Here is a 15,693-nt window from a genome sequence, read left to right on the forward strand (position 1 = left end):
CGGGTGGGGAAGAGAGACACACAGACAGCAAAAGAATAAACGTGCGATAGCCACATTCTCTTACCTCCAGGACGAAAGGACACGGTTCCTAGAACTGAGATTTCCATAGTCAGTGTGCATCCCAGCTGTTTCTCCCGTAGGCTCTTTCCTGCCTAACACAGCCTTCTGACTAACTTGGACAAGGCTTGAGTTGCCCCCCTCCTTTTTTCCTCCCTTTTTTCTTTCCAGACATTCCCTAAACTCAACCCAGGGCAAATCCAGAAGTCGGTATAGTACAGAGCTTCCATTCAATCATGGGGAAAAAAAAATCCCGTTTACAGTTTCTCTCAGGCAGATGGAAGAAGTAGATGGTACGGGACTTGGAGGGGTGCATGGGGATGGCATGGGGTGTTGGTGACAGGGAAGCGCGATTTCTCTTAGGTCCCGGTGTTGCAGGTAAGGTTCTCAGATTCCAGCTGCCCTTAAGTCGAGCTTCAGTGGTGGGTGAAAGTAGAGGGCGATCCTCCTCTGATTAGAGAAGACTGGAGGAGGGTGGAGTGGTGGAGAAACTGACCCTGGACAGGCTCCACGGACACATTGTCTTCGTTCGTGTTTGTGCCCGCTCTATGCTGCTGCCTTTGGGAGCCTTTTCAGCAGGATAGTACACCCGAGGCTTCTCCCCTGTGTCCCCCCTTCTAAAATATGTTTAGAGATAAGTGAATATCCGTCTAAAATAAGTTAAAAGTCTTTCTCTGACTTTCCATTTGAGATGTCAAAAGGATTAAATAAATGAAACTTTATTTGACCGGGGAGTTTACCTAGAGACTTAACGACATCTCGGGTCTTTGGCCTTATTCTAATTCCACGGTGGTAATTACCCTTCGTTTCTTTAAGTGCAATAGATTTATTGCCTTAGAGACTATGCACAGTTTGATTGAATTATTCATTTTTTTTCTTTGGTGTAGACTGCATCTGGGGACTCTGATGTGACGTGTAGATTTTTTTTTTTCAGGAACAAAGGGAATGTGGAAATGAAAGAGAGAGGGAGAGAGAGGCTGGCAGATGTAATGAGACGCGGTGAAGGTGTACGCAGACTGGCACTCCCACTCCTCCCTTCTGCTCTCACTGCAGCCCTGGGTAACTCGCAGGCTAACACAAACAGCTTTTCTCCCGCAGCCTGCCCTCTGTCACTGTAAGTACATCAGCCTTCTCTTATCAGCATGCAGATTCCAGCCACGCACTCCCCTAGATTCGGCTTTGCACCTTAGACAGCAGAAGAACATTTAAAAATTAACTTTCCTAAGCCAGGAAAGACATGTCTGTAAAACTTATTTTTGATTTATCTTTATTTTTCTTTGAAAAAAGTTCATGCATTTTTACCACTTTTCCCTACCTCCTTTGTGGCGGTGCTGCTGCTTGCTACAGTCGCTACCGCTGTGGTCTTCCCAACAGGATGGTGCGCAGATTCAAATGAAATTTAATGTTATCCTCTATCCATTTAAAGTCGAGGGACAATGCCTGATCCTTTTGCAAAATGACATCTTAAAGAATGCAGGGCATTATTCAGTTTGTTTTTTGCTTTTGTTGTTGAAACATGAGTTCCGACCTCTTTGAGACAGAGTCCCAAGGGCACTGTTATTTGGGAGTTCGGGTTATTTGGCTACATCAAACTTAAATTTAGTGCGCTGGGCTACTGGAGTGTTGGTATGTTTGTTATCCCTGTTTAAGGAAATCAATTGCTAAAAGTTTTCTCCGGGCTGTAATTAAAGTTTTCAACTTCTTCCTCTTGGCTTTTTATACTCTTTTACTTATTCTTCGTTTCAGTAAAAGTTCTCATTCCCCGTGTTTTGGAAGTAAAGACATTAATATTTGCCCTATTTATACAATACCTATAAAGCCCTTCCTGAAGGAAGTTAGCGACCTTAAGATGAAGTCATGTAGTTCTGAATTGTCCTGACGGCTGGTCTAAGAAGACTTTCAAGGCGAGAATACAAGGTTTTAACCGTCGTTATGATTTTTGCGTAGGTGTTTTAAATATTAACTTCTCGAGCAGGATTCATTGCGTTGCCCTTCCCAAGTTCAGGGGGACCTCTCTCCAGGAACTGAGCGCGCCTTTCCTTTGCCGGTTCGCGCCTCTTCTCTGGAGGTGCGAGGCCAAACTTAGCAAAGCCGAGTTGCCTTTGCCGGTTGTCGTGCGCAGGGACACCCGGACAGCACCGAGGCAGCGGCAGCTGTGAGCAGGTAAGTCAGTTCTCACTCGCTCGCCCCTCCTTCCCTCCCTGGTTCCCCTTGCTCTGCACCCGGCGTTCTTGTGCCGCGCCGGGCTCCAACCCCCTGGGAAAGTGAACCCTAGTGCGCCCGGGATCTGGCAACGGTCCTGGGTGTCCTCCGGTCATTTCGGGAGTTCCTGGAACCCGCAGGCCATTGCAGACCAGGTGGAGAGTCCCGCACCTCAACTCGCTGCAGCGCTCTTTGCTTGCCCCTTGCACTGTGCTGTTGCGCTGGAAGATTGAAAGGAAACCCTAGGGCTCACCCCCGCCCCCAAGAGCCACGTGTCAACCCTTCCACAGCCTGAAGTGCAGCTCCAAGACCCCAAACTTTAGTTTCTTTCCTTTAGGGATTAATGTTGTGACTGGCTTGGGGTTCCTTCTTATCACTTTACTTTGGTATCAGTTTATTAGATAAAATCTAAAGAGGATTTCTGCCGCTCGTTTTCCGAAGGTCCACCGCGGCCCAGTAGCAGGGCCTTGGACACCGGAGATTTTGGTTGTCACCTTTTTTTTTTTTTTTTTGGCCTTCGCCGGTGGCCTGCAGCTGGCCCGCAGGGTCAGTCTTACTCCGAGATTTCCGAGTGCTGGGTGATTTAAAGAGACCGATGCGCTGGTACTTGCAAAGCCAAACTTGTCGCAGCAACTTTGAGGAACGCCAAGTCCTACCCTAGCGTTTCCGTCATGGATGTTTCACTCCCTTGATGGCTCTACCCTGAGGATTCAGGCTTTGGGACTTAATCACTCCCTCTTCTCTCCACCATAACTCTGCAGTCATTTAGGATAGGTCATTTAATTTTGACCTTTTTAGGCTTTGGAGGGATTTTTTGACTCCTTTGGTTGAGTTTCAGGACAGACAGCCAGAGGATCTGGAAGGGTAATGCTAGACCAGGTCACACTCATTCACAAGAACAAAATAAAACAAAAACAAAGTAAAAACCTAGAAGAGATCTGAGCCCTGTTTAGGAGAGCAACAACTGTCTGGGTTTGTCCCTTGGGCCTCTGAGGTCAAGCGGGCACTCCGGGGAGTTCTGGGAGCTAGGGTTGAAGGAGCTTGCATGAAAGGTGCCAAGCATTCTTTTCACCTGCTTTTAGGCTCTGGCATCTCGAGGCAGATTTTCCAAGTCCTGAAAATGTCTATGGACAGGGACCCAAGATTTCTGGTTGAGGACTTGCTATCCTCTCGGTCAATAGTCATCAAGTTACTTTAGCTTGCAGTCTCAAGCTTCCAGTCCTCAAGCATCATCTTTCCTCCTGGGGTAGAAGCACAGGCTTTTCCTCCTGACCCTCTTATCTGAGGTGCTCATCCCCATCACTATTCCTGTCTTTTTCCTTCTCTTGTCCGGAGTTCATATGAAACCAAACATGGAGTATATTTAAGAAGCCAATATATAACTAACAGACATCTTAGCTTCTTCCATCTTCTGTGCTTGCTTACTCTATTTCTTCATAGTTAATGGAACAAAGATGAGGCCTTCTCCCCTGCATCTTTTATCACTTAGTCTGTGAGAGGTCTTCCTCAAACTGGCAACTTTAGATTGCGTTTATTTTTCTGATTGTTCTAGCCATAATTCCTGATCTCTCTCTCCTGGTCCATATCTTTTTTCACAAATTCCTTGTTTATGAAATGCCTCAAAGCGGCTCTCATATCAGTTTCTATACAGGAAGACCTTACCTCCATAGATCTCTGCAGGTTTATGTTGGTCGTGTCAAAACCTCTCTCCTAGCTCTTAATCTTGATGTAATGTGGATTCTCCACTGACCCCAGTTTCTCAAATCTATTTCTTTGGGCCTGTTATAAGGCAGACAAACCTCTCCTCATGCGCACAGGCTCCTAATTAGTTCTGTGTCTGCTGCTATCAAAGCTGGTGTTTCTCATCCATCTCTTTTACTCTGCATCTCTACTACTTGACATAACCATTATTCTCTCCCACCCTATCTCTCAGTTTTTTTGCACTGAGATAATATTCCAGGTTCTCCATTCCTTTAAGCCATTCTATACCCTTCCAATTTGTTATCTACCCTATACATGCATCAAAGAAAATCTTTAATTTGCGGGGTTTTTTTTGGGGGGGAGATTTTTAATACATAATTTTCTACATCCTACTTACACATTTTTGTAAAATGCTGTCCTGGTTAACTGAAACTCTTTTCATCTTCTACAACTTCCCAGCCATCCATCTTGAAACTGTTTCTCCAAGTCATTTCCTCTACGAAGTTGAGGTAATACACATATCACCCACCCAATTCCTCGTAACACAAATTTATCCATATAATAAATGTGGAACTAATTGTTGTAAAAGTATAATCATTTTTTCTTCAGTAGTTTGTTCATATCTTGTTACTCATAATAATTTTTAACCCATCCACTCCATAATCCACATGGCCTCCAGAACATTGACATCTACATATGTTGAGAATCTCCTATGCCAATTGCTTTTCTTTTTTTTTTCTTTCAATTGCTCCTCTTCCATTTTAAAAATAAGTTCCTCTTTTATTTACTGAGATCCTATTAACTTGTGTGTTTTCATTATCTCTGCTTGCTGCATCTCTTTCTTAAACTCTTTTGATCACTTCTCTCTTTGAGTTTTCTTTATCCTTCTTATTATTCATCTTAATAGTCACTCTTTTCCCCTTCTTCTTGGTCTGCTTCAGCCCCTGTCCTTCCCCTTCTCTGAATCTGCCATGACTCACTTCTGTGGTCCAGCTCTTCTTAACATTTAGTACCTCTTAACATTCTGGTACTTCGTAACATTTGGCCCATTCATCTCTGTCCTGTAACTTTTTCAAAGCACAAACAACCATCCCTACATTTTCCTTTCCCACTTACAAAAGGAGGAAACTCTTTTTCTTCAGTTTGCGCCTTTCTTTCCCCTTGTTGTCTACCTTTTCCCCACTTCAGTTTGCCTTCATCTAGACTCCTCCTTCTAGCAGCCTCAACCTTAATAGCTCTTCTTGGGTCCTTTACTCCTCAGGCTATTTCTCCCCACCTAATACTTGTCGCCCCAACTCTCTCTCCTCTTTGTCACCTTCCAGTTCTCTCCTACTAGTCGTTTCAGTTCTCTCTTCCCAGTCGCTTTCTCGAGTTCCAACCACTGCTCTCGCCCGCTTCTGCCCTCTCTCTACAGCTCTCTCTCCTTTGCCTCCCGCTCTCCCCTCCTTCTTCTTCCCCCGGCCCTCCCCCCTCCCTCTCAGCTTCCCTGCCTGGCTTGCTGCCTCCCTCGCCTCTTGTCTCATCTTGCCTGTGTTGTCTGGGAGGGGAGCCCTGCCTCCTCTCCCTCGCTCAGATCAATGCCCTGGCCACTCACTTTCTGATGTTGCACGACGGGAAATGCTTTGAATACTTACGACATGGCCGCTCACACTGATTGCCAAGATTGACAGCACTAACCATCGCCTTCACTTGTTTCAAGGGGGAAGCCCCTAGTCACCCCGCTCTGCGCGCACCTCCCGGCGTCCCGGCAGCAAACTTCTGCGGGTCAACGTTCCCCCCGCCCGGGGCGGGACACCCCCGCAGACTTGAGTTAACGGGCTGCGCCGGCCGCGGAGCTGGGGGGCTCTGCTCCCTTGCTCCACGGGCTGGGCTAATTGACCTAGCAACGACTCCCCTTGCTTAAAATTTTTTTTTATTTGTATCTTTCCCTTTTTCTTTAATGCCATTTACTCCCGCGGCGCAGCGCATAAGGAACACTCCCGTGCGGTACCGTCCTGGAGCCCGCCCAGGTAACCGGGACGGAGCGAGCGATCTAGAGAGCAAGGGAGACAGAGAGAGAGCGCGCGGCCCATTTGTGAGCTACCTGTTGGGGGGCAGGGGCAGGAATCCCGGGCCCGACCGCCGGCCCCCAGCGCCTTCCGCTACTGCCCTTCCGGGCAGCTTCAGGGTTAGTTTCCCTGAGCTGGGACCGATGGTTTGGGGTAGGACAAGAACTGAGCGCGTGGAGCCCTGCGAGGGCGCGAGTTGCCGGGAGCCGCGGCTCCCCAACCCGGGCGGGTTTCCGTACTTGGCTGGGGAGGGGAGAAGGGGGAGGAGGAGCGGGAGGAGGGCGTTCAGCGGGGCCGACGCAGAAGGGGGGGGGAGTAGAGGCTGAGAAAGGGGCCCGTGCGTCTGCCGCTCGCTGGTGGACGCGCTCATCCCCAGGATGCGTCCCCCTCTTGGAGAGTTGTGCCTTGTTCCGGAGGCGGTGACAGATCTGCGTGGCGGGCTTCTGGTTTTCTTGCCACCCCCCCATCCCCAAAATCCACTCGGAGAAAACACATGTAGCTGTAGATAACTGTGCGTGGGACACTAAGGCAAAAGGGCAGGGGAGAGAGACAACGCAACCTTTGACAACAGAAAGCTGTTATCGCCATCCTAAGTATTCGTCCGGAAATCTGTCCGCCCTCTCGGCCCACTTTATTCCTCCTCCTCTGCCTCCCCATATAGATATTCTAATCTATATAACTGGGAATGGTATGAAAAAGAAGTCAGGTGGCTTAGAGAATGAATTTTTAAGTCTCCGTGAAGTTTGAGGTAGGTATTTCATTGAAGTTTGCGCAAGTGTGTGATGGAGGTAGCTCGTGTATCTATGTGTGTAGTGTTCTCTCTCTGCGTGTGTGCGTGCGTGCGTGTATGTGTGCGCGCGTGTGTGTAAGCATAGAGTGTGTACTCTGTGAAGGTTCAGATGGGACCGCTGGGTGGAAAGGCCCTTTGTGCCCACAAGAGGGCAGCATCCTGAGGGCTTTGTGAGCGCCGTATGTCTCACTATCGCTGCAGGCTTGGGTTTAAAGAAAGTTATACCGAAACTTTCCAACTGATATCACATCTTATTTCGTGATATTAAAAAAGAAAGATATAAAGAAAGAAGGGGAAAAGGGAGAAGTGAAGAAATAAGAGAGAGAAAAAAGAGAAAAGCCGGCAGTCAGCCTACCCTGGCAGAGTCCTAGTCACACCGACTAGGGGGAGGGCTGTTTTAATTGTGGGTTTGGCCGACTGACGACTGGAGTGCCCTCCTCGGCTGTCTTAGTTGTAGCCGGAGGTCATGTAAATCGACCTTAAAAGAATGCATAAGCCATAAATTAAAATAAACCCTCACCCAAGGGCTGATCCATAAGTAGACAATATCCAACCTGGACAAAACGAGCTTCCCTTACGAGCCGACCTAAACCGCATCCCCCCAAAGAATAGAGACTAAATGCAAAGTAAGTTTCCCAGCGGATATTTTGTTTTCTTGAAAAGTGTTGGGTTGATTAGCCGTGTGTGACTGCGATGCCGCAGTTTACCGGAGCGCTTCAGTGTTAGCCAAGCTTGGGGTGCGGGAGGCCGGGAGGACCTGCTGGGTTTCTGGGCTTCCTAACGCTACCCCCACCCCACCCCCATTTTGGTTTGGAAACTTTGGCTATTTGTGGGGTTGACGCTGGCCGAGGGCGGGCAAGAGTCGAAGATCTCCGTCCGCCGCGCTCCACGCCCGGGTGAAGTTTACCCGGAGGAGCTCGTAAAGAAAACCCGGGTCGCTAGAAAACCCGGACGCTCCCTCCCACCCTCACCCAACCGCCGCTCCGCCGCAACTTTCCGGGGACCCTGCGCGAGTTGCCTCCAGTTCCCTCCTCTCTCCCTTCCTCCCCTCCAGCCATTTTTTGGACGTGACTTTTTACGATGTTTTTAGGAATAAGCAAACCGAACTCTAAGACAATCCGAAACCCAAACTCTAATCCGTGGACCTCTTTCCCTGGACGCTTGGGCAGTGGTGCGGCGCTGGCGGGGACGTGTGTGAGGGGTCGCCCAGCCCTTCCTCGCGCGTGCTCGGCCTTAGAGTCCCCGCTGCAGGCGCATGGTTGCCCGCACGTTTCTTCACTAAGCCCTCCGTCCTTCTCGGCGCCCTGCCCGGGCCCGGCCGCCCGCTGCCCTCTCCGCAGACCGGCAGAGATCCGCCGCTCTGGGGTTCGGCCCAGGCCCGGGGGCGGTGCTGCCAACCGCCCGGGGCCCAGCCCGAGCCTGGCCGCTCCCAGAGGGAGCTGCTTTCTTTTTCCTTAAAGGGCCGGTCAGAAAAGGGAAGGGGCTTGTGTAAAGATTGCTGGGGTTGCTCCGGCGCTAAGAGGAGCGGCCTGGGGCTGCGGAGGACAGATTAGCTCCGTTTCCTAGGCTGTTTCCCGGGCGTTTTGCGGAGCTTTAAGATAAAGAGAGAATTGGTGTGTTTAGAGCAGATAAAAGGTGGTTGTTGCTGGCGTCCTTTGAGTTTTTTTTTTTTTTAAAGCTCTTTTAGGCCGACCAAGTTTGAAACGTTTGTATGAATTGCCACATAGTGAATGCTGCTCCTATTTGGGGACTAAAAATAAGTCTTCGTCTGTGCTGGTGGGGCTGGGCTGTTAGCGAGATGGGCCGTCCCGGCTGCTTCAGTGTGTGTGTGCGTGTGTGTGTGTGTGTGTGTGTGTGACCTCCTCCGAGGGCCGTGCTTGAAGTTTCAATCTCGAGATGACCCAAAGCCGTCGCAGAGGCAAACTGGGGTGGGGGTGGGGTGGGGGGCTCTGGACCTCCCATCGCACTGTCAATGAGGCGCTGGATGACGTCCTTGTCCCGGGCGCTTGACCCCGGCGCGAACTCCTGCGGCCGGGCTTTTGGCTGTGGCCCGGCGGCCCAGCCAACAACCCAGTGGAGTAGGGACGGGAGAGTGCCCCCTCTCCCTACCTCCCTAGGGTCTCCTCCCTTCTGCCCTTTATAGTCACATGCCCAGGTTTCTCCCTGAGTCCCAAGGAGAACAGACACAGCCCCGCCCAGTCTATTTCTAGGAGGTGGGTTTGGTGAATAAAAAGGTCAAGTGGTCGGGTCCGCGAGCTGGTCCATGGAGGGGGGGGGGAAACAGGACCGACACCTGGCAAGAATCGCCCCGCCTGTTCCCCCCCGCCGCCCCCGCCCCCGCTGGTCCGCCAGCTCACGACTGGCCTCCCCAGGCCACATTCTTGCGCTAAGTGCGAGAGGCTGTGGGAAAAGCAATCCCGAACCGGCCAAGAGCCGGCGAAGCTGATCCCGCGATGGCATTTTGTTTTGAACAGTTGCTGGGGTTGACGTTTCCTCATAAGGTAAGGTGTCACTGGACAGTCGGCTGCCCAAATGCCACATGTATAATTAGCCTGCGCACTCAGCACCTCGTCCCGGAGGCCCATAGGCACGGGCTTGGCGGACCGGGTCCACTCAGCTCTGTTCAGGGCTACAGGATTCCTGAGGGAGGGCCGAACGACTTGGTGAGCCCCGGGAGGCCCTGGCACCAGAGAAGACTGTGACAGTGTAGCCTTGTCTTTGATTTTTCTTCCTCTCTTTTCCCTTCTCTTCCTGTTTCTCCTCTATTTTTCGGCTGAGGGCGGACCACTGGTTAGATGGGCAAACGGGATACCAGCGGCAGGGTACAGACTGAATGAGGAAAGGGGATGCAGAGTAAATCTGGCAATATATCTACTCTCCACACCCCGCCCATGGGGGAGGGCTGCTACTAGCCCTAAGTCTGCACTAACCCAGTAGGACTAGCCTAGATTTGGCACTGTATCCTGGCTTGGGTAGGGGCTTCTTCACCTTCTAGTTGGACTGTTCACCTGTCTCTTTGCTCCCTCCCACACCCGCCCCAGAAGTCTCAGCAAATTGCTGTCTCTGCCCTGATTGCAGCCTCTGTTTTCCCCTCCAGGCCTAGCCACTTGGGGCTGCTCGTGTTCACTGTGGGGTGAACCTGGGAATATCTGCTATGTCTTCCTGTCTCACTCTTGTTCAGCCTGGGGTTCTTGGAAGCAGTGCCTTGTCCTCTCTGTACACCACATTGGTGCTTGAACTTCCTACCTAGCTTCCCAGACCCCAGCCTCAGGTCAGCTTTAGCTTGCAGTCTCTTGCAGAGACCAGATTTCTGCAGTCATGAACATGACCTTCCCCTGTAACTGTGCAGTCACAGTGGAATTCAACACTCTGCATTAGGCACTTTCATCAGTCTCCCACATCCCCTTGTTTCTAGGCCACTTGGATATTCCCGATATCTATTGGAAGATTCTCTTTATTTTAAAACAAACAAATCCTAAACCTTCCACAAACTTAGTGGGATAGGGTTAGATAGGGTTAGTTTTTCTGCAGCATCGAGTGTACGTTTCCAATGGGAGGTGGGGACATAGTTTATTTAGCTGCATTTGCTTTTTATCGAATCAGTGAAACATTTCATTTTATTATAGTATGGGAAAAGTTATGACTGACTTTTTTCTATACTAGATCATAAATGTGTTACCTCTATATATTTGAGTGTATCTTCCTCAATACACATATGTGAGTGCATGGGCTGTAGGCCAAATGACATATAAATTTTTTTTTCTTCCTACATTTTTGAAAACCTCATAAATCAAGAGAGATTGTCCCTTTCTAAAACAAGAACAACCACCAACGCCAACCAAAAAATTTTTTTTTCAGATTCTGAAAGCAAGCAAGTGTGCACTACACTTATTAGATCTAGTTTATGACCAAAGGCAGTAAGTAACCAGGATCCAGACAAGTGCTAGGTCATTGATTCCTTAAGCAACTGATATCCTTTCTTGCTTTTCTCATGTACCACTACCACATCCTTTTACATCTGCTCTCTCACCAAACTCCTTTATTTATAGTGGCAAAACTAGATAGTTTTTTTGTTTATTGTTTATCCTGTTTATTGTTGTTTGTAGGTTTTATTTTGGAAGTAATGAGAAGGAACTTTCTCTTGGTGTATATGTATTTTTTAAAATGCAAAAAAATTTTAAGTTTATTCTTATGGACCATGATACAAACGCCTATAATAGTATATTTTATAACTACAACACTCAATGTTATACTATAAAGATAAACATAAAATTAATTAATAAAGCACTATCAATATCTATACCTTAAGTTGATTGTATAATGGATTCAGTTACTGAAGAATTGACATTCAATAGGCATATTGTCAGCTTAACATTTTTTTCATTAGTAATAGAAAGCAACTAGATTTTTCCTAGTAAGGGCAAAGCACATATTTAAAATGTTAACTTATCCAGTAAATCTTTCTTTTATAAGGTTTTAAAGTATGTTACTTTAAATACCTAAATGATAAATTTTGGTGGCATTATTGAGATTTTATGTCTGTTTTCTTTTTGACTTTTAGGGATTAGTGGGTTATTAGTCATTATTGAAATTTTTACACATATCCATCTTATACTGAAGAAACTAGTGACATTTTAAACAACCCTCTTTCCGTTAGTATACTAGGTAATGGAGTAAATGAATTTTCTTTTAACAAAGTTTAATATACATTGATTTTAACTGTTACTTTTAGTATTTTCTATACCTTTCAATATTATTAGGTTATATCTAAGTTTGAAAGAATTTTCTTGTTAGTGAGAGAATTCATATATACAGTTCATTATTTACAAACATGATTATATAAAGTATAGTACGATACTAAAATTTTGGTTGTTCTAAGAGCTATTTGTTTAAATATAGTTTAGGGGTGTATATATATCAATTGATGTTTTTGAAGTCAAGTGAAACATTCCATCAAGCTAATGTGTCTGAGAGTACCATATCAGGCACAGACAGGTACTAGAAATGATAAAACACAGATAACATTCAGCAAGATGATTTGCAGATGGGACGTATTATCTGCTGTCATGAGGTTAGATGGGTCATATTACCATTTTTTAAAAAAAGTTAATCTAGGTTATTTCAGAATTATTAAGTTATGTGGGTATATGAGGTTTAATGAGAACAGATTTTATTATAAAAGCTTGCTAAAAATTAACAAGTACTCACTGCTTTTTAGAGCAGAAAATGGACTATCTTTGTATTTGGATTGCTTCTTGTTTAAAAAGTATCATTCTCCCCTATAATTTTTTCCTAATAAGGAAAATAATATATTGAACATTTTATGTCTTTATCCTAACTCACATTTTCTCCTGATTATACTCTGAATATCAACATACTCAAGTAAAACAAAAACAAAACCAAACTGGCATTCTGGTAGTTTATGAAAAGCAATTTTTGTTAAATGCAAGAATGTTTTAAATGTATAGCATATCCTTTTCGCTTGTGGTTCTTCAACTGTGATCTGAAAACTAATTGTTTTGGTAAGAGTTATATCAGAAACTTTCATCATTCTCTCATTATATATTCATTATTCACTTATAGGAAGAATATTTTTATTTTCCTTGTTCTGTGGAAGAGGGTAAAAGCTTTTCAGCTGTTTTATTCAGACATTTAGTCTAACTGGAAATAATTTTAAATTTTGGTGTTATGGCTTTTGATAGCAATTTTAAAATTTAAATATCCATTGTCATAATTTGGATAAAAATATCAAATGAGAGTGTGGCTAGAGGTTGTAAGTGGAATATCATTTAAATCTACCATAGACTCTCTCACCTCCAAAAAAGAGTGCTTGGTTGGTCTGTTTTTCCTCAAATCGGTGTTAGTCTCAAAAAAAGGGACCACAAAACCCTCAAACATCAGAGAAGCAGTATCAATTCAGTTTTTAACTGCAAGTCCTTCATATGGTTGCTCAAAATATCCAACTTTACACTAATATTAGTCATTCTTTTTATAGTGACACCATGCTTAGTAAAAAACTTCTAAGCACTGAGGTCAGGTGTTGAGATTGGATTCTAGTTTATTTTTTATGAATCAGATAAAGATTTCTGTGCATGAGACCATATGTGAAGATGAGAGAACAAGAACATTTCCATATCAAAGGCAATATATCTGAGGCTGCATGGTAATTAAAATGCAGTGGTTTGGACTCTGTGCACTAGCACTTAAGCAGAGCGTTGCCGGGACCTTGTGCAACATGCAGGCGGTTGCCTCTTGCATACTTCTTGAAATACACTTATAATTTTGTACAAACATTTATGCCAGTCCACACTTTTCTGTGGATAATTTGTATTTCATCCAAACCATTCAAAGTAGAAGTTATTTTTTGAGCTACCCCCTCATTATGGCTTTTGTGCATCAACTATTTTTATTCTAGTTGTTTGTATTTCTTTTTACCAGAATGATGGCTTGTTTATATTCAGAATCTCTTCTTGGTCCTCTAAGACCCCTTATATATCACTCATATTTTACTATTCACTCAAAAAAACTTTATCTTTAGTAAAGATGTGGATTATTTTCTGAGGTTAATTGTAGATGCTACAATCTATTATAAACTACATTTAAAAAATCAACTGCCCAGTTGTTTCTGTTTTATAATGCTAATGCATTTAGTAATCCTTACTAATTTGCACAGTATGTAATATTAGTAAAAATTACTTTTCAAAATGTTTCAAGAATTTTGAATTGTTCTCCTTCACCTTTTAATGTCAAGAAAAAGCATACTGGCATTCTCTTTCATACTCCTTCAAGTGAAAAACAGTTATTTGAAACTATGGAAATCTTCATGTTTATCTAAAGAGTTAGGTCTTTGCATTTATAGGGAGATGTTTGATTGTATTTATAAAGAACTGTGCTAGCATCATAACCTGTAATTGTCTAGGGATAGATAGTGAAAAAAAATCTAACAATTGGTAGTCCAATGTTGTATATATTTTAGAAGATTTGGCATCTTTGGTAACTAACTTGAATTTTCTGCTCTATAATTTTCTAGATTTTCTATTTCCGTATGGCTCTCTCTCTACACATGTGGTGAAGAATTCACTAACATAGTTTATTTACTAAGCTTCCCTGGTCTATAAAGCTTTTAGGTTTCTTCGGATTAAAGCACCATGTATTGAAGAAGCCTAATGTGACATAAATCCTTTAAGAGTTTTTGTATTTTAAACTATTTTGGATCAAACTTACTTGAGTATATTGATATTTATGCTTTTCAATGATGACATATATAAGTAATCATGATACACATAAGGTGAATTCAAAGGACTTTATATGATGTGCATATTTGTGTCTATGCAAACATTCTATATTCTCTCATTTCAAGTTCCCCCTTGATCTCTTTCTTCTCTGAAAATCTCACAAGATAAATCTTTAAATGATCTATTATCCCTGCTATCTTCAATAATTTGTTGTTTCTAGTCATGTTAAAGAGATGAATTGAATTGTCTGTCTTTAATATATCCATTCAAATGCAAACAGGGGACTTTAGTGCTGTTTGTGATTCTGACTTCACTGAGCACAATCTCTTTGCTTCTTTGAAAAGTAGTTCTTTAAAATTAGACAAAGAAAATTAAAGATGCTTTAGTTTCCACGACTACACAAGCACAATATGTGGAAGAGTGAAAATGCAACAGATTTTTTTTTAATGACAAGCGTAGATTTCAAGTGGAACTCATTTTGAGGCATGGTTGCAAGTATTTCCTTTTATACTTTACAAAGAGATAACTGTGTAACGTGATTGAGCATTAAGTTCTAGGTATCCTGAAAGGCATTTTTGAAGTCACAAGTTTTTACTTTTTCAGGATTTTCTTTTCTATTGAAGATTTTTAATATTTGGTAGATGGGAAATTTAGGTACATTTGTCATGGTGCTAGTAAGCAGGTCAGTGGTAGAAGTGGAGAAGAATGATCCTATGTTCTTTCTTGGGAAAGAATATCAAAGGGCAGAAATGTTGCTATTTTCTCAAAAATAATATCCAGCTATAATCCAAGGTCATTGAACCTTCTATGTAGGAGAATTCACCCACTCCATCTACCCCCAATATATCCATGGTATAATCACTAACTTTTTACTTCTTCATCTCTAAAATGGGAATAATAATAATATCTACGTCATAAGGCTATTGTAAGGATTAAGCGAGATGGATAAATGTAAAAAACTAAGGTATATGCTTGGCATAAATTTAATACCTGTTCTATACTACTGTTGAAGTGGTGGTGTACTTAGATCTGCATCCCATTTCCACTTTACTAGGTACTTGTGTAATCCTTGGCAAGTTACACAATTGATTTCTTTTCCTCTTATATGAAGTATTCTCAGCAATACATGCGCCTTTCTTTCCTAGAAAGATTTCATAAGTAGTCTGCCACACTTAGAGTAGTGACTAAATGTAGAGTGTGGAGGTCCAGCTCTCAAATTTGGAATGTCCAGTTCTAAGGACAGATGAAAGGTCATTTCATCTGTCATCCTCCTTTCTTCAAGGGTATATTTCTCCATTCTAATCATTTAAGAAGCTTTTTTTGGGGGAGGAGGGTGGGGGAGCCAGCAAAGAAAGAGATTTTATAATCTTTGGTTATGTGTTTCAATGATTAACACTGAGAAGTTCTTCATGTCAAAAGACAGTTCTTCTTAATCTGCTTTCTTTTGCTTTGATTTTAAGAAAAAATGGAAACATATACTCTTCATTTGAATTATAGATCTTCAAGGGAAAAAAAAAAACCCAAGTTAAACTTTCAATTTTTATCTCTTGAATCTTTTATTTGAAGTATTATTTTCTAAACTAGTTGTGTGACCTTAGAAAATGCAATCTCTCTCTCTTTTTTGCTTTTTAGGGCCATACCTGCAGCTATGGAAGTTCCC

The 15,693-nt window shown here is 43.9% G+C and overlaps 1 protein-coding gene across 39 annotated transcripts in view; it reads left to right on the forward strand.

Moving 5' to 3' along the window:
• Positions 202-15,693, forward strand: part of SOX6 (SRY-box 6) — a 621,434-nt gene continuing 605,942 nt past the window's right edge. For 8 of the 39 annotated variants that reach the window (XM_021085319.1, XM_021085336.1, XM_021085330.1 and 5 more), the window contains exon 1: positions 6,813-7,424. The gene's annotated coding sequence lies outside the window, so the exon portion shown is untranslated. Of the gene's footprint in view, positions 351-991; positions 1,172-2,778; positions 5,970-6,321; positions 6,757-6,810; positions 7,425-8,838; positions 9,300-15,693 lie in introns of those variants that run through there. The other 31 variants (XM_021085322.1, XM_021085335.1, XM_021085341.1 and 28 more) reach the window with 24 other exon arrangements.

Source organism: Sus scrofa, chromosome 2, assembly GCF_000003025.6.
Source record: "Sus scrofa isolate TJ Tabasco breed Duroc chromosome 2, Sscrofa11.1, whole genome shotgun sequence".
In the NCBI taxonomy this organism is placed as follows: domain Eukaryota; kingdom Metazoa; phylum Chordata; class Mammalia; order Artiodactyla; family Suidae; genus Sus; species Sus scrofa.